The following is a 19157-nucleotide window of genomic DNA, read 5'->3' on the forward strand; positions in this document are numbered from 1 at the left end:
CCAGCATGTAAATTCATTGGCCCAGGGACAACAGCTGAAGTAGTGCTGGAGTCACGTAGTTTGCTATTGGGAGAGGAAAAACTCTCTCCTCCTTTCTGCCAGCTCACCTCATTATGTACCAGGTGTTACCTCTGGAGACACCTAGAGATTTTTAGTTAAGAAGTGTTGGTCTCTGTAGGCGATGGTACCCCTGCTGCTGTGACAGCCACCAAGCTGAAATAGTAACACAGAAAGGATGATTTAAACTCATACAGAACTGCCAACTGAATCTTTAGACTCTTGGTGTGCAATGTCTCCCTCCTAGCATAGGGCACATGAGTGAATCATGTGTCTGCATACAGCATGTCTTAAAGGAGATTTTAAATTACTTCTTTTTTTATTTCCCACAATAAGTAAGAGTTGCTTTCTTGTAATGTGAAGAGCAGGGTTTCCTTATTGGAACTTACCCAGTGGTTAATGGGCATCTGAGTCTTGCCCAGAGAGCTAATTCACCACTTGCCTTGCAAGTGAGGCACTCCTGATTATCAAATGGGAGTATGACATACAAGAACAAAAGGCAGCAGAATGCACAGACACCTTAACAGAAGGTCGGGAGTCAGCTGAATGTGTCATCATTGTCTCCCTGAGGGGGCATGATGGAGCAACGTGTCTGGAGTAATGAGCCCAAACTCTTTTTATTACATTCACCTTGTTTAATATACCTTCATGGTGGCAAAGGGAAATTTGACACAGATGTGAGAGACGATAAATAATTATAAACACATTTTTATCATTTCTTTGGTCTCAGTTTTGCTTCCTTGCTCACAGATGCTGATTGAGCAATCCCTGTGATTTAGAGAAATCGATGAGTAGAAACCTAACAGCAAAGTTTTGCTACCGTTAAGCAAGGTATTCTTTATTGGCAGTGCTGGGGTAGCATCGAGATAACTCTCCCAGAATGTTCCACAAGTTAATAGCTTGTAAACAGGTTTTATTTTCACATGTATTACATATTCATTACATTCCCAAATTCATTAATCTATCCACTGCCTAACAGACATAGCCTTATTTGGCAATCTTTGATGTCATCTAGATGTCATCTAGTGTCCTTCTAGCACTGTTAGTCCTCCTGGGTTGTTTACTTCCAACACTCCTTTTGTCCCAAGGATTGCTGTGGAGTGCAAGGACAATGGGAGAAGTCTCTACACACACAGATAAGGAAGATAAAGGGGAATATCTTGATACTGTTTGTCACAGTTTAGTCATTCTCTTGTTTCTTTTGCCTTGTTAAAGCAGACCAGCCTTACAACGTCTTCTCATCTACAGTACTAGTCACGCTTATCATCCACAATGTGGAAGGACTACATTGGAGTTGCAAGCAAGCATTAACAGATTATTTTGTGAAATTACTTCTTCAGATCACCTGCTAACTCACTGCTTTTCAGCAGTGTGTGGAGACAGGACAAGGGGAAATGGACAGAAACTGCAGCACAGGAGGTTCCACACAAATGTGTGCAAGAACTTCTTTACGGTGAGGGTGACGGAGCACTGGCACAGCTGCACAGGGGGGTGTGGGGTCTCCTTCTCTGGAGATATTCAAGACCCGCCTGGATGCCTACCTGTGTGACCTGGTGTAGGGAACCTGCTTTGGCAGGGGGGTTGGACTCAATGATCTCTAGAGGTCCCTTCCAACCCCTATGATTCTGTGATTCTGTGGAATATGAGGAGGCACATACCCGTAACTACCATAACACAAAAATAACCAGTACAGATCTGGTGACTAGGTTTTCTTTCTGCTTCCAGTCAGCATCAGGGGAACAGTTAATGTGCTATGCTTGCTGACAATGTTTCTGTCATTGCCATCAAACCCTGCAATTCTTTATTGCTGTTTTCTGCCAAATCTGCTACTCAGCAATACTTAGTTAGTAGAAACCCTCTGGGTATTTTAGTTTCAGGTTTCATCTGGTTCACTCTCCCTAACAGGACATCACTTTGTGTTGGGTCAAAAGCACCTTCTTATCTGCCATTTCATACAAGTTCTTATTCGAACAAAATAGGAGGGGGAGGCAGATGTATCAATTAGATAAAAGCAAACATTTAATGCCACTATAGTTTGATTTTTTCTTTCCTGACATCTTATTTTTGACAGTGTTTCACGCCTCAGATATCACAAAAGGGTTATTTCTTACCCAGCAAGGAATAAACTTTAGAGTTGTAGTGGTAAAAGGCTCAAACCATTCATTGACCAACTTGGAAATGGATGCAGCATTCCACATTTTGAGCTTGTCCTCATGCAGTTCTTCCTACTCATTTTTCCATAACCTGTTGATAAGATACATCTATGTACTATTGATACATCCTATCTTGGAAACACCCATTGGAGGGAGCAGCAGATGCTCTGTATCCATCCTTTGTCTCCTCCTCAGCCCCATTTTATAACCATTGGTGCAATGATAAAAGAACGTAGCTGCAGGAAGTGAATTTAGTGCATAGCACTGAGATAAGCATTTACAGCTACAGTGTGTAAATAAAACACAGACAACTCTATAAAACAAGAACAGCCTGAGATTACAAATAAATTATATCTTTCAAGCATCAGGCACCAGTTTTTTGTCATCCTTTTCTCTCTGTAACAACATTTCTAGAGTTCAGAAAGGCTTTTCCCAACTTTGGGGGGGTTGGCAAACTGCAGCTGCAGAGCAAATACGGGACCCGTGGCCCAGAAAAGCAGAAAGGGAAGGGAGATGAGAGATGGGCCTAAAAACAAAAAAGCGGCAAAGAAGAAAGCTAATTTAGTAAACAAGGTATCGGAATGCAAAATAACACAATGTGATACAATATAATTGGAATTGAAGCTAATAAATCAAATCAAATGAGTGCCCAAAACCCAAGATCCTGACCTCGGCCTTTCTGGCTGTGCCGCCACACTGCCTGGCTCCTGAGAGTCGTTCCTGCTGCTGGGGGTGAAACCGAGCTCTGTGGCTCCTAGGTGTCATTGCCCCACATGTAGGCAGGGTCTGTGTGTGGGAGCCTTTGTGCTCTGCTGGCAGCGTGTGTGGGGTGTCAAGAAGCCCCTGACTGGAGAGAGGCAGCCACCTTTGGCCATTGAGACCCGGGCTGCTCTGTAAGTCAGGGTGTGGTGGAGCCCTGGAGTTCCAGGCCCCTGGGGCTGCTTGGGGCCCCCTATAATCAGGACATCTAGTAATAAGATTATTTTATATTTTGTTGTTGGAATGGTGTTTTCCTTCTTCTTGCAATGTTATGGTTGTAGTCCCTTTTGCTTTTAATACTCTAGTACTGCCTTGTGTATTGCTATTGTGAACGTTAATCTTTATGCACATTCGAGGGGGGATGGAGTTCTCATCTACATATCTGGACTTTTTTTTTCCTCAGTGGTAGGGTTTAACCTGGCAACTAATTGTCTCAGCACCACATTGTTACTTGCTCAATTTTTCATAGTGTGGGGGAGAAAATGTCGGGTGGGGGTTGGGGGGTAATGGCAAAGGGGGTAATGGCAAATGAAGTAGAACTCAAGGCTTGAGATAAACCTATAAACTAATATAGAGAGAAGCAGGAAGGAAAAAAGAATATTTGTTATGATATGTGTCTGTGTGTTTATGTAGCAAGTGATGGGTTGTAATTGCTTGTCACTCATTGACTGATGCTCACGTTGTTGCACAGAGGCAAATGGAAGCCCATTGAACTACCATCCCTTTCAAAACTGTCCGTGTACCTTCTCCATAACCTATAGAGGTATATGGAAATTAACCTTTTTTAAATAGTGCTACAGTGCTGTGCTTTTCAAACAAAGCATTTTAAATTAGGGAGTGTTTTTAGGTGCTGCAGCTTGACCACCTGTGCTATTCATGTCTTACATAGGGCCTTATAACTTAAGCCTTCCTTCCTGATGGTAACACCTTTGCAGAAGAATTTCTTTTCACAGACTACTAATACATTTGTCAGTACTCAGCATTTTTAATCCTGCTGTGATTTTTTGTAACCTCAGAGAAGGTTTGCTCTTGTATATGCAATATAATTAGTTTTGGTTTTTTCTTATATAAGTGCCCAGCCTTGTTCCTGGCTGTGAAACATGCTGAGCAACACTTGTGGTATCATGTTTAGTGATGTTTTGGTGTTTAAGGGCCTAACACATGCAAGTATCATAGCATGAAAGTAACATCTGCATTTAACAGGAAGCAAATCCTGAAATATAATCCTGAATATAATATATATTCATCATTGTATAGCAAGTACTTTTAATTACAGTATAACATTTAATTATGACAGTATAATGTAACAATGCAACACTATATCTACAGGAGAGCTTCTTTTTAAACTCAGACAGTTAGTAATTGATAGACGACGTGGAACATGAAGGCTTGAATTTCTCAGGAATTTGAAGTTGACTCCTGGGCTTTAGAAGATATTTCTTTTTTTATTATTATTCTTACAATAGCTTTTGAAATACTATTGTACTTCCAAGTTAGATTAGTGCTACTGCATATAAGTAAATTCTTTTCACCACTTTGAATATGAGGTCAGCCAATTGTTTCGAGGGCAAGGCTCTGAGGAGGGGTAAGCAGTAGTGCTAAGATGACCTTCTCCATACATTCTCTACAGCGTGTCACTTCTTATTTGTCTCAGTCACATTGCTCAGACACAGTATCATCTTTCCCAGCTGTAGCATGAGAGAATGATGCAGATGGCAGGACTGCTGGCTTTGATCACTGTCTCAATTGTGGAAATACACAGTTCGCAACTGCTTGAACAGCTGCAGAATTTAGGGCTTTCTGGCAATTTTCAGCTCCCTGTCGTAATTTACTTTCATGTTCACCATCAAGTTTTAGTGTATGTCTATCTGTCCATGACAAGGGGAAAGTTGACAGGTGCCCTGTCTGGAGATGACTGTACAGGCAGAGCTAGTTTGCACAGCCATTCCAGATGAAGGTAGCATTTAGTTCTTCTTGTACAGTCTGCATGTCCCAAGTACATTTTCCAAGTGTCAGTCTCAATCTCTTATCTGTTTCTGCCCTTCCTCCTTTCTGGTGTGTGTAGCTGACACTGTGAAATGGATTTTTCTTCCATTTGAATTTCACAGATTTCTTCAATCCTGTTTGCCTGGGGGACTGTACAACAGAATATTTTCCAGTTTTCCATTTTGCTCTTACATACAGTGCTAGAGATAACACTACATGTGGTCTGTACTTATGTATGATCAAAAGTACTCCCTCCTATGGCTAGCTCTTTCCTTTCTTACTTTCCTTAGCTGTTTTTATTTAAACATTACTGGTGTGTTTCCTGTGCCCATTCAGTTTTCTCAGCTTTGTGTCCTGAGCCACTGCTGAGGTCATCTTGCTTATTGAGAGTACAGAGAGAGTCTATGCTATCCAGGAGCTTCCCCCAGTCCAGCTGTATTGATTGGGAGCATGATGATCTCATCCTACCAAAATGATATCTTGCTGTTATTAGAGCTACTGTGAGCAGTTACAAAAAAAAAAAAATTCTATTTGGTTGTTTTCTTAGTTTATGTTAGACACAAAAGGGTAGAAATGTTTCTACTGGCTTTAGATGAAGCTGGATGAAACCTGGATTCTTTAAATGCAGTTGTGCTTGTAGAGCCTTGATCTCTGAAACTGTAATGTGGGCAGAGCTTTCTAATAAAATCCAGCAAGGGGACGGACACTTAGGGAAGAGGTGAGCACTAGAGTCAGAACTGCAGTCTGAACTTCTCTCCCCTTCCTCCACCCAAATGGCAGCTCCCCAGACTCAAAGCAATAAGCATGAGTTTTGTTTTGTTTCAGTCCATGCTTTTCTAGAGCCTACGGTTTCCCCTTTTTATGTGACTAGAATGTGCTAACGGTAGTTAAGTAGTTCAGTGCCTAGACTGGACTGGTACCCAACAGGGATCTATCAGGAGAGATCTTCTCAGATCATCCCTAAGATACAGCAGAGTTTTTGGCCTACTTTAAAAAGCACGGTTATGACAGTTGCTTTCCAATGAGGACATGACTAGAGGGAAAACGGGTCTCCTTTTTGGAAACTAGCCTGCAAGTCAAATGTTTGCCAAAGAAGTAGGACACCCAGTGAGGGTGGATTGTTCTAGAGAGACAATTGTGCTGTGGTACGAGTACTTGAAATTAATATATGCAATCCTGTGATTCTGTAATGTACTTTCTTCCTTCCCTCGTAATGCTACATCACAGTGCAAAGAAGGTATCAAGATTAAGTGAGTCATAGAAAATGGAAGAATGCTTACAAAAGAACATGGCAGTCAGGACGTGTGTTGGTCCTTGCTTCAATATGTGTTTATTCTCTCCTCGTGGAGGGAGAATGTCTGTAGACTACTTGATCGAGCAGAGGAGGTTGTTGATGTTTGTGAGCAAAGAATTAAAAAAAAAAAAACCAAAAAACAGAGATCCATTGAAAGTAGAACTGGGAAGTAATTTTCACCTTTGGTGCCAGTCTTAGACCTAAATCTTATTAAATTCATCTTTTATTTTTTTGACTCTGGCTCTTGACCCGAGACAACTGGAAAAGAAATAAGGTGCAGTTGGATTAATTTTTTAGTATTTTTTAAGTACTTCGTTAATAACATAAAGATTATCTTGTCTGTGATAATTTAGGCGCTCTAGGGATTATTAGAGTTATGTTTTTGCTGAGCTGAAGTCTGTTATTTCGTGGGCCTTCAAGGTGTCAGGTGCTTCAGGGCTTCTGCTTCCAGGTATTAATTTTCAGTGAATCTTTCTGCTAAATATAGGACATCCACAAAACAGTTATCTGTGCTCTGCATTAGATATGATGTAAAATCCTGGTTCTCTCTGTAGTAACACAGCTACCAGGGGACTCGGGGGACAGCCATGTCAGACCTGTGACAAGGAGCCTGCAGAAAATCTTGCCCTGGGATTCAGCTGATGTTTCTGTGTCAGCCTGAATCACTGCAGGGAGGACAGAGCAGCAATGCTTTTCTATTTCTAAACACCATCCCTTACATTACTCTAGTTTATGTAACATGCTATTTTGCTCAGTTTCATTTCAATCTATGCAGTGTTATACTGTTGGCATGTTACTTTTGCCGTTTGCTTAAAATAGAGAATATATAACAGGGAATATATGCTATAGTGAGGGTGACAGATGGAATTCTTCCACTTATGTAAAAAATGCAGTGGAATGAATATTTATGCAATTGCTTTTTTACTATGTAGCAATACAATGAAAGGATCTTTTTGCCTGATCGTCATCCTTGCATAGTCCTGGAGAACCTCATATAAATTAGACAGTGTGGAAGAATCTACTTTCTTTTCATTAGCAAGTAGAAAAGATGCTCCTTCTTGCAGAAAGTAAATTCCCATGGATATTTAATTCTAAATATTAAAAACATATTTTTTTACACAAAAGAAACAGGTCACAATAAAATCAAATGTTCTAGTGAGGATATACGGCACGCTTTGAACATTAATGTTGTTCTACCCTGAATCAGTTCTTTTTCAGCGGAGACCTTCCAGAGAGCTGAAAGTCCTATGTTAAGGCCTTCTGCATCTCTTTATAGCTAATTTCCATACTAATTTACAAAACTTGTGAAAGAACATGTAAAACTTCTCTGTTTTGGATCTTTGGGACATTTAAAAAATAAAATGAAATTAAAATTGTCCCTGTATGAAGTATCTTCAGAATAAAGCAAATGAGTGATTGATCCCAAACAAATTCAATAACTGGGAAAACCGAAGTTCATACTTTATCTTCTGGAATATCTAACTATGGCTCAGGAGCACTGTCAGAAAAGCAGAAGTTCAAATGATTTGTAGGCTGAATTCTTCCTGCTGTAGCTGCCTTGTACTGACAACCCACAACCAAAGGGATTGTTTGAAAGCAGATGTGGCAAGTTCTTAACAAACCTCTAAATCATGAGATTCTAACTAAATGTAAAATACTTCTTATCATCTCCATGTCAAATTTCTGTCAATACAGTCTATATACGTATTTGTTCTAGAAGATAACGTTTTGTTAAGCTGTAATACAGTTGTTAGGCAAATAAATCCTTTCAGTCCCTGTAATGCAGACCTATTGTTTTTAAAAGTTGAGCTGCTTAATTTAAAAATCCAAGATGATTTAATCTACCATCTTCCCCAGGAACATCAATGGACTTTTCCAGTTGTTGCACTCATTGCACTGAATTTGTTTCAGAGAGAAGAACTGAATGAGCTTGTTCAGCTTTGCCATCTATCACATGCTACTAGAGTGTCCTGTTTAGTTTGCAACGTAATTAAATATTGTCCTTCAGGAGTTTATATATTGCTCATTTGTGTTCTACAGTTATAAAAGGAAAATTGTTCCATTTTGTAAACTTGAGATCTACAGTTCTGTAACAAAAGTGTGTTTATTTACTGTATTTTCAGATTGCAAAAATGCATTTTGGAAGGTGAACACCTTTATAAATACACTAGCATTTATCTGAACAAAATTGGTCTCCTATGATCTGCTTGAGGGTCTGAATGCTGGGAGTGCTATGTGGTTGGACTGCTGCAGATGCAGCACTGCTGTGCAGCCTCCACTGCCTGTGAGCCCATCTCATCACTGGTCAGAGCACAGCAGCTGAACCCCCAGGAGGGGAACTAGGGTGCCATGGGACTGCTATGGTGCACTGCAGCTCCTCTGTGTTTTGGAATGCCTCAGAGTGATGCCCACAGTATTTTCAGGGGAAAGCAGTTTAACAAGCAGTTAATCGAGTGTTGTGCTCCTCATCCTCTCCTTGGCATTTGGTCTATATTACTGTAAAGCCATTGAAAGCATAAATCTCTCCCTGTGCATAGAGGAGAACAGTGATTATTTGCAGCACATTATACTAACAATTTCATTGTTATTTTAAAAGATTACTGACTATTTGAGTCACATTGTCAGAAACTGAGAAGTCTTTTAAAAAGCATACCTTGTCATTCACTGTTTTTTGAAAGCATAAAGCATGTGGCACTAATACAAATACGGCTTACTTAAAGGCATGATTTTAAAGCATTTTTTATACTCTGTCAGCAATGAGATCTGTATGTATTTTGTAGGCAGGCAGATTAGTAGTTTTATTTTAATTGGCCCTAGCTTCATACAATGTTAGTTTGCTAATTAAAATTAGGGAAAATAAGCAGAGAATTACTCAATCATTAGATTTTAGAAAGATTAAAAATAAAAATTACTGTTACACAGAATTATGTAGAAACACCAGGAAATCTTCAAATTGACATAAATATAAAAGAAGAAACCTGAAAAGTGGCAAGAAAATGTAAATGAAGACAGAAATCTTTGTTGCTATAAAACTTCTGAATCTCCAGCTGAGAAAAGAAGGAAGATAAAGAGCAGAGTTTATATGTGTAAAGATTCTTCCAATAAAATTACCAATTCAAAATCTTTGCAATTCCTTCAGAGATAATCTGTCCTTTTCACAAAGGTTGAGCATCACTCTCCACTCTCATTTCTTGAACAGTTCATTTGATACAGCATTAAATAGCAGCAAGGAAACAAAACTAAAGGGATACAGCCCTGCATTTTTTTTCCCCCCTCACTGATAAATTATTTTTCCTCCTACTTGATGAAGAAGATAGAGATTTTAAAGGAGTTTATATCTTCCTAAGTGCTCCTGGGATTTTTAGGTTAATTTTCTTTCTGATTAATTCTCTCTAAGCTACTCAGCAGATACCTTGGTCAACAATCTCTGTAAGCCGTGACTGGAAACCAGCTTGTCACACCTGTGCCAAGTCAGCGTGACAAACAGCATTAATAACTGAGTGCAGAAGCGTTCTGTATGGACACATTTTCAAGCTGTTTAATCTGGACACTCTCAGAAAGTATTCACACTGAATGCCTCAAAGGAATAAGGAAAAGAAGTGTCTGAAACTATAAAAATCCTTCCGAGTAAAATATTCACATAGCTTTGTCTTTTCCTGATAAAGAGTTAACAACCTCTGAGCAAAAATATAAATAAAGTGATATGGATTACTTCTGCTGTCTGATCCAAACAAGTAGAAAGGCCACAGTTAAAGCTACGTGCCAAAATCTACACATTCAGAGCCAGAAGAGATTTTTCAGGTGCTTAGCAGGGAAGAACAGGTTGTCACCACACTTTACACAGTATAGGAAAAGAGAAGTGTCCCATTGTCCTTTATCCATTCACTTTTCAGTCTTGCTCAGACATGTTCTCTGAGGCTGGAATATCAGGAGCTATTTGTCAACATCACCTTCTGTGAATAGGCAGAAAAAGGGCAGGAAGATCCCTGCTCTTTGTGGGTGTGCTGGCAGCTGAGGAAGACTCTCAGGCTGTGGCTTTACAGGAGGAGTTCGCACTCCTTGCCCTCTCCCAGAAGCAAAACAGAAGCAGAACAGCAATTAATTACCAATTTGTTCAGGGTAAGGTGTAAAATCACAGACTAACCTTCCTCAGTATTCAGGAGTACTTGTTAGAGACCAGCTAACCAGGATGAATAGATGGACAGGAAGCCGTCAGAAGTCACACGATGGCCAGCTTTTGTTCTCATGGGAGTCTTCAACTTACCCCATATATGCTGCAAATACAGTAGAGTAGAAGAAGCAATGTAGGAGGTTTTATAGAGTGTGTGGAAGATAATCTCCTAATGCAGCTGGTAAGAGAGCCTACCAGGGGTGGTGCCCCATTAGGCCTTGTTCACAAACAGAGAAGGACTGGTGGGAGATGTGGAGGTCAGGAGCTGTCATGGGCGGAGTAATCACAGAATGGTTCTCAATTCTTGATGAAGTCAGGAGTGAGGTCAGCCAAACTGCTGCCTTGGACTTCCAGGGGGTGGACTTTCATCTACAAGAAGGGTCATAAGGAGGATCAGGGGAACTATAGACCCATTAGCCTGACCTTGCTGCCAGGGAATATTATGGAAAAGATCATCTTGAGTGAGACCACATGGCATATGGTGAACAATCTGGGGATCAGGCCTAGTCATTATGTGTTTCATGAAAAGCAGGTCCTGCTTGACTAACCTGATCTCCTTCTATGATCAAGTAACTCACCAGGTTGATGAGGGAAAGGCTGTTGACATAGTCTACTTCAACTTCAGCACTTTAACCCCGACTCCACAGTGTTCTCCTGGGGAAACTGTCAGCCTTTGGCTTGGATAGGTGTATCCTTTCTGGGTAAAGAACTGGCTTGAAGTCTGGGCCCAGAGGATGGTGGTGAATGGAGTTAAATCCAGATGGCAGCCAGTCATGAGTGATGTTCCCCAGGGGTACCAAATGTAGGGTCCTGCATTTTGGCCCAACAACCCCAGACAATGCTACAGGCTTGGGGCACAGTGGCTAGAAGACTGTACAGAGGAAAAGGACCTGGGGGTGTTAATTGACACTCAACTGAAATGAGCTAGCAGTGCACTCAGTAGTCAAGAAAGCTAATGGCATCCTGGTGTGTGTCAGAACTACTGCTCCTGCTAGCAGAAGCAGGGAGTTGATCATCTCCCACTCAGCTCTGGTGAAACTGCACCTTGAGCGTTCAGGTGCCTCTCTCTATGATAAAGACACTGAAGCTCTGGTGCATGTCCAGAGAAGGTCAGCAAAGCTGGTGAGGAGTCTGGAGCACAAGTTTTATGAGGGGCAGTTGAGGGAACTGGGATTGTTCAGTTTGGAGAAGAGAAGGCTCAAGTGAGACCACATTTTCCAAGTACCTGAGAGAAGCTTGAGGCAAGGTGGAAGTCAACAACTTCACCCATGTAACAGCAGTAGGATAAGAGGAAATGACCTCAAGTTGTGCCAGAGGACGTTCAGGTAGATATTAAGAATAAAATCCTAAAAAGTGTTGTCAGGCACTGGAACGAGCTGCCCGGAGAAGTGGTGGATTCACTATCTCGGGAGATGTTCAAGATAAATGTAGGTGTGTCACTGAGTTTAGTGACCAGTACTCGTCATAGCTGGATAGTTTGACTATATGACCTTAGATATCTGTTCTAACATTAATGATTTTATCATTCTATGAATTAAATCCTTATTGGCAAGTACTTTATCATCTTTCCGTTTGGAAATTTGCTTCAAGTGTCTGCTTAATCCACATACCCATATATGTAACATACTAGCTCAGACTTTCAAACAAAATTAGAATCATAACATTTCCTTGTTTTTATGCAAAAACTCCGATTATTAGGCAAAAATCTCCTTCATCCCAAGTGAAAAATAACATGCATGACCCACACTTCAGGCCTGTTGCCTGATGACCTTCTTGTGTTTTCTCTACAAGATGTTAGCATAGAGCTGCCATCTCTCAGAAGGACACACATCCCTATTAAGCCTCAGACCTTCAGTCTATAGACATGCTAAATGCAGATCTTGACTTCATAACTCTAGTATTAATTCATATTGTATGTTAAAGTCCATGCCTCTGAAATGTTATACTGCTTTTAAATAGAGTGTTTACAAAAGTGGACATTCCTTCAAAATATTAAGAAAATCTGTCATAATATTTTTGAGTTAATGGTTGCCGACCTGACCTGATCTTAACATATGCTTTTTTAATTATGTTTTCCTGACTGCCTCTATGCCTTCTTGCTAACAAGTTCACTAAAAGTTAAATATCCTGGGAGCCTTGGACACCTGCCAAGTTTTCAGCATAAATTCCTCACTTTGATAACTTAGTCTGCTAAATTTTATTAAGTGCTGATTTTATGAGAACTAAGTAAATAATATTTTCACTTAGGTTAAGAGCTTAATGGAGGGTAAACATGGTCTTAGCTCTAAGTAGAATTAGTCCCTCCTCAACAGGAATGTTTCACAGAGATTTATTTTGTGGGCAAACTAGTGCTTCAGGTGGCACATAAACAGCTGCTGCGAGGCTTTTTTGAAAAGAGAAAAAAGCTCACAGTCTGAATCTTGCTTATGTGTACAGCAGTAAAACCAGCTGGATCTTTAGCCAAGGGCGGTTAGTTTTCTTGCTCAAGGATTGTATGTATGTATTATGGAACAGTGCCACAGTTGGTAACTGCACCTTTCTAGTTCTGTAGTCACCTTTTTTTCATACATACTGATGTACTGAGAAACAGATGGAAGCATATAGATAAGATAGGAAATGTCAGATCATGCACTGGGACTCTCTCATGTAGTGACAATTTTTGTATGACTGAGAATTTGAAAACCAGTGATTTTTCACAGGCCACATGAAGTAAAGTATTTTTTAACTTCTTTGGAACAGGAGAATTATTACAAGGAGGTATCTGTACACCATTTTAAAGAATAGCAACCCTTGTTTTAAGATTGGGTTATTCGTTTTTCTTAATGTTATGTCCTATTTTGTACATAATTAACTCAAGGAGTACCTGAAGATGAATGTTATATCTGACCTCAAACATATTAAAATAATTTGCAACCATAACCTCAAGGGGATTTACAGAAATGTGTAGATGAATTGATCATTAATAGTATTTTTTTCTGAAATACAAAGAAAATCTGAATGCAGTTCTCAGGCGTATGTCATAAAAAGGTATATTAATACAATTAAAATCTAATGAACTACATTTCAGTTCCATTAAAATCTAATTACTCATCTAGATTTATATAACTGGGTCCTGAAATTAATAATGGAGGTTGTTTTCTCTGTCATATGTTTGCTAAGCTTAATCAGAGCAACTTCAGTCAGCCAGGCAGCGAGGATTTGCAATTTTTCTTTTGTAAAGATTCAGCTGCATATTACTTCATTGGAATTATTGCTATACCTTCCTTCCATTTATAATGCTATTTTCCAGAGACGATCTGCATTTTTCAGTGTGGTTGATGTGATCTCGTTAGTAATCAGATCTCCTTTATGGATTATTTTTTTCCAGTTTCCAGAGCTAAAATTTGGGTTATTTCCCTATTTCTTATAATGTTTGTCTTCCCATTAATCCTTCTTGCATTATGAATGGACATTCAGAAGTGCTTAGGCAGAAGTAGCTCTTGCGAGAATGACATCAGAGCTGCTGGATACCAAATGCTTCCAAGCTGACACTGCATCAGCCACAATAAATATCTTGTATAATAGAAAAATTGTATTTGAAGAAAACTTTCTTTCACAGTCCAGCCCATATTGTGTGTTAGCTATGTCTCAAGTCCCTTCAGGCTACCTAAATTTCAATGTGACTGTAGCAGAACTTGTTCTTTAGAGAAAGCTGATTTCCAGAAACAACATTCAGGAGAGAGAATACGCTGAAATAACTGCCTCAGCTCTGACAAGCTGAAAGAACCTCTGATCAGTGCTTCAAGGTGTATCCTCTGTGGGAAGGACTCAGAGTGCTGAGGGATATAGCTGGCATTCACTGTCCTTGCTTTACATGTTTCAGAAAAAGCACCATAGAAAGAGCCTGAACCCGCAGCAGAGTAGAGCTAATGTCACAGAGGAAGCAAATGTTTAAAAAATTTTACTTGCAATTTCTTCGGGGGTTAATAATAATTAAATAAGTAGTTACTTACTTGATTTAGTTGTTATTACTATTGAATGTTGAATTATCTTGTTAGCATTAAGTTATTATTTTCCTTAATCCTCTTTTTCTATACATCACTGTAACCAACCAAGCTGACAAGTGGAGGACAGCAACCAATCTTTGTATATGGTGAGCTGACTACGATCAGAGTTCATTACTCAGGCAGAATTACCAAGTTTCAGGAGTGGGGGCATGTGCTTTCTGTCCCAGTGATAGAGCTGTTTTGAGGAGTGGTAACACTAAATGCCGTCGTGTTAGAGGATAATCTCTTCTGACAGGCAATAATCAAGAACCTATTGGCAGGAAAGGTGCTTAAATGACTTCTAAGTTAGGGAATAAAGCATCTCATGACTAATCTATTTCCAGAGAAAGAGTTACATGGGGAATCAAATACAATCACCATATCAATTCGCTGTGCGAGCTTCAGGTACAACCAGAGTTCTGTTAGGTCTGTGAAATCACCAAATAGGCAGATTTGTAAGCCCTTGAAAAAAAAATAATAATAAGGAAGGGAGGAGGGTGATGGAGCAGTGGCACAGCTGCACAGAGAGGTGGTGGAGTCTCCTTCTCTGGAGACATTCAAGACCTGCCTGGACGCCTACCTGTGTGACCTGGGCTAGGGAGCTGCTCTGGCAGGGGCTGGACTCCATGATCTCTCGAGGCCCCTTCCAACCACTACAATTCTGTGAAATAGAAGAGATTAGCAATGAAGAATTAGCCAAACAAGACTGCATTATCCTTGTGTGTTAATGTAACATTTTTCTGCATTACACACTTCAGAATGAGTAATGTAACTGTTACCACCATTTTAGAAATTCAGACAGTTCAGATATATGAGATATTGGTAGGTAGGTTTCCCATTCTTGCATACACCCAGAAAGAACCAGCTTTCTGCATGAAAATATCCTGAGAAAATGAGTAGTCATAATTGCATATAGATCAAAGTGCTAATCAGCTTGGCTGACAGCACCAGGGATGGAAAGCACTAATATTCTATTCATTTGAAAAATGTTCTTTCCTACTGTGAAACACAGACATGCTTTGCATTCACTGGTTTAATATGTTTGGAGGTTCATAAAGCTGAGCTGTCTTACAAGTTTTTCTCGGCAGATGTCTATTGATCAGCACCTTTTCATTAAGCTGGTAGCCACTGTAAGAAACATTTAATCTTGAAGCATTTCTGCTCTAGTGAGGTTGTGCTGGAGTACAGGTCCTTGTACAGGGCCATGTAACAAAAGATCCTTGTAACAGAGCTCACAGCCCAAAGCTCTAATTTTGTAATGATCTGTCTGTCCAAAGATCCCTGAGCCAGTGAAGAATTTATTATGTTGGCCTCTCCCAGTATGGAGGCGTCTGAAATACAGGAAATGGTAATAAATCAAGAAATCTAGGATGCAGAGCAACAGTCAGTGAAGGAAAAAATAGAAACATAATTTTACACATTTAAAATGAAAAAAGGGGACTAAATGCTCTGTTTGTGTAGGAGAGAGTTGATGATAAACTGGCAGGCACACTGATAGAGTACTGCATTTTACAGTACTTTATTCCTTCAAGGACTGCCTGTAAACACACTTTAAATGCACAGCGGTTAATTGGGCATCAGCAAAGCTCTGAGCTTTCAGAAGACGCTGCCATGAACAGGCTTGTGGGCTTTGTTAGATTGAATTCTTGTTACAGTTATTTCATGACAAAAAGTTGAAAGGTGTTTCCAAACCCAGAAAGAAGCCAGAAAAAAAAAAATAGAAAATCAGAATAACTATGATTTTCAGGTTTAAAGATTACTCTATATTCATTTTTGATCCAGTTATCAGGATAATATTGGGACAATGGTCTATTGACCATTGATGTGATTTAATATTAAGCAATAAACAAGCAAGAAGGACTGCCACAGCCACACTTTTCTAAAGGTATGACACTAGTTTATATGAATGAAGTTTCTTTTACTAGTCCAGCTGATAGAGCTAGGAAAAAAAATATAGCACTTCTTTTCTCCTTCTCTAGACAGGAAGCTGGAGCAGAAAATTCTCAAATTAGATTCAGGGTAAGAACAAGCAGTATCTGGTGTGTTTCTTATATGCTAATTGATACTGATAAGCACATATGGGAGCAGAAAGTTTTCAAGAGAATGGGAATTATTTCAGGATCAGAGCAGAAAAGAATAGATACTGCTTTTTTCAATAGAATATTTATTCTATTGAAAAAAGCAGTATCTCTGTGGGCTTAAGTTGGATTTTTGACTTCAAATATTTAAAAGAGTTATGAGTTTTAGTTCCCAGGGTTTTCTTTTGAAAGTATTTTATGTCTCCTTTGAATATCAGGACTGAACAATGAAAGATGAAGTAGTGATTTTTTTTTTTCCCAATGGTAGCTGATATTTATGTCTTGCATCAACTGCATGTGTGAATTCATTTTAGTACACAGTGGGGATGTTGCTTTATCCAAATAATTTCAAAGATGCTATTTTGTGCACTAGATAAAATTCTGGAATGTACATATGATGCTGATGATTCTATTGTGAGAAAAACACTATGATCTGTGTTTCCATGCACAGCTTCAGTTTGCACTCCAGCTGCTAAAAGCAGAACATTTATAATAATTATTTACTTTCTTCATTCCAGTGTTTTTAGGAGTTTAGATATAAAGAATGTTATTTGACATTTGATTGCATATGTCCTTCAGAAAGTCGTAAATAACTTAGAATTGATTGATAAGTTCATCTTTTTCCTGTATTCTGTTTTTGCAATAAAAATAATCCAATATATTAAATGCCTGGAATAATGAGGGAGAACATTTAGTTCTTCAACTATCGTAGCTTTGTCTGGGAAGACATAATGCTAATTTCTGGGAAACATGTTGTCAAATAGCATTATGTTTCACCTTGGTAGAAGACAGACCAGTACAGCAAATGAGAAAAAGTAAAATCAATTTATCACAATAAATATCACATAATTAATCATATTATACCTATTGGAAAGCAGCTCCAGAATCTAACTAGTCTACTTGCTGGGAATACAGATATAATTTCCAGTCCAAGTATATGGTTTATTACCTTTGAGTTTAGATAACCATTTCTCCTTCAGCCATTGTACTCTCCAAGTATATAGAAAGCAACAAACTGTGAATTTATCCTATTTTCAGATTTTGATTCTAGGTTAAAGAAACCACACTCCTTTATTCTTGTTTTCTGAGAATCATTGAATCATGGAATGGTTTGTGTTGGAAAGGACCTTAAGGATCATCTAGTTCTATCCCCCCTTTGAGATCAGGATGCTCAAAGTGCCATCCAGCCTAGCCTTGAAAACTTCCAGGGATGAGGCATCCTCAACTTGTAAGGGTAACCTGTTCCAGTGCATCATCATCCTCATAAAGAATTTATTCCAAATGTCTAATCTAAATCTATGCTCTTTTGGCTTAAAACCATTATCACTTATCTTGTCTCTACACTCCCTGCTAAAGAATCCTTTATTGTTTTTCCTGTTTCAAGTATTTGAAGGCCACACTAAGATCACCTCAGAGCTTACTGTTCTCCAGTCTGAACAACCCCAGTTCTCTTAGTCTGTATTCATAGAAGAGGTGCTCCAGCCCTCTGATCATCTCATGGTCTTCCTCTGCACCTGCTCCAGTAGGTTCATGTCCTTCTTATGCTGGTGGCCCCAGTGCTGAACACAGTACTCCAGATGAGGTCTCGTGAGAGTGCAGAAGAAGGGAAGAATCATCTCCTTTGAACTGCTAGCTGCATCTTTTCTCATATAGCTCAGTGTACAGTTGGAGAGTGTCTTCATGTTTGTCCTAATAGCCTTTGCCCCCTCCAGTTCCTTCTTTCATGCACATGATGGTTTATCATATCAAGCTTCCCCTTACACTGCACTGATTATACACTCTTTTTTCTTTCTATTACAAATCAGTCTCAGGATACATACACAAAGCCTGAAATTCATTCTTTGTGAACTTTTCTAAGAATTAATCTTTGGTTATTTACATTTCAAACTGTAGAAAAGTAAATTGTTTTGAACAGGCAAATACAGGCACAAGTTTTCTGTAGGTAAGGGTAAACTGCTGCATTTGGAATCAGCTAACCAGGCTTCTCTAACTTGAACCTGTTCTAAAAAGCTCTTTAAATGTGAATTCATTTCTGCATCCATTTGCCTGTAATTCTAGATACTAGCATATAGGATAGCATTAAGCAAATAAGATTCGAGACCATAGGAATGTTTGTTTTGCTGAAAGAATTATGCCATAATCCACAAGATGAGTTTAAGAGTTGGTCTATTCATCTATATAATGTTACAGAGTTCAAAGGTGTTGTTTTTATATGTTAACTTTTTGCTTAATAATCAGGCTTTGATTTCTACATCATTTTAGCTTTCTAGGTTAAAAAAAATCATCAGAACTGGACTAATATAAAATGGAGATGGAGATGATGCCAGTAAGTATCTGCATGAAGTCTGTGTTTCTAAATTTTATTTGTTGTAAATTTAATTGTTGTATTTTTGAATTAAAAATACTTCCTAAAGGCAAGCTAACTGAAGAAACTGCTTTTTACTTCCTACCTTTGAAGTAGAATTGATAGCATGATAATAATATATTATGATATATTGTAAATAGTCTTTGACACTGCAGCTGATATGCACATTCTTTCCTCTTTCACAATCTGTTCTCCCTTTTGACTTTTATCCGTTAAAAAGGTCAGCTAAGTAATTTAGTCTATGAGCTGAGGCAATAAATGGCACCATT

Source organism: Cyrtonyx montezumae, unplaced genomic scaffold (genome assembly GCF_038088225.1).
Source record: "Cyrtonyx montezumae isolate F1298 unplaced genomic scaffold, pur_monq_1.0 scaffold_13, whole genome shotgun sequence".
Taxonomy (NCBI): Eukaryota; Metazoa; Chordata; class Aves; order Galliformes; family Odontophoridae; genus Cyrtonyx; species Cyrtonyx montezumae.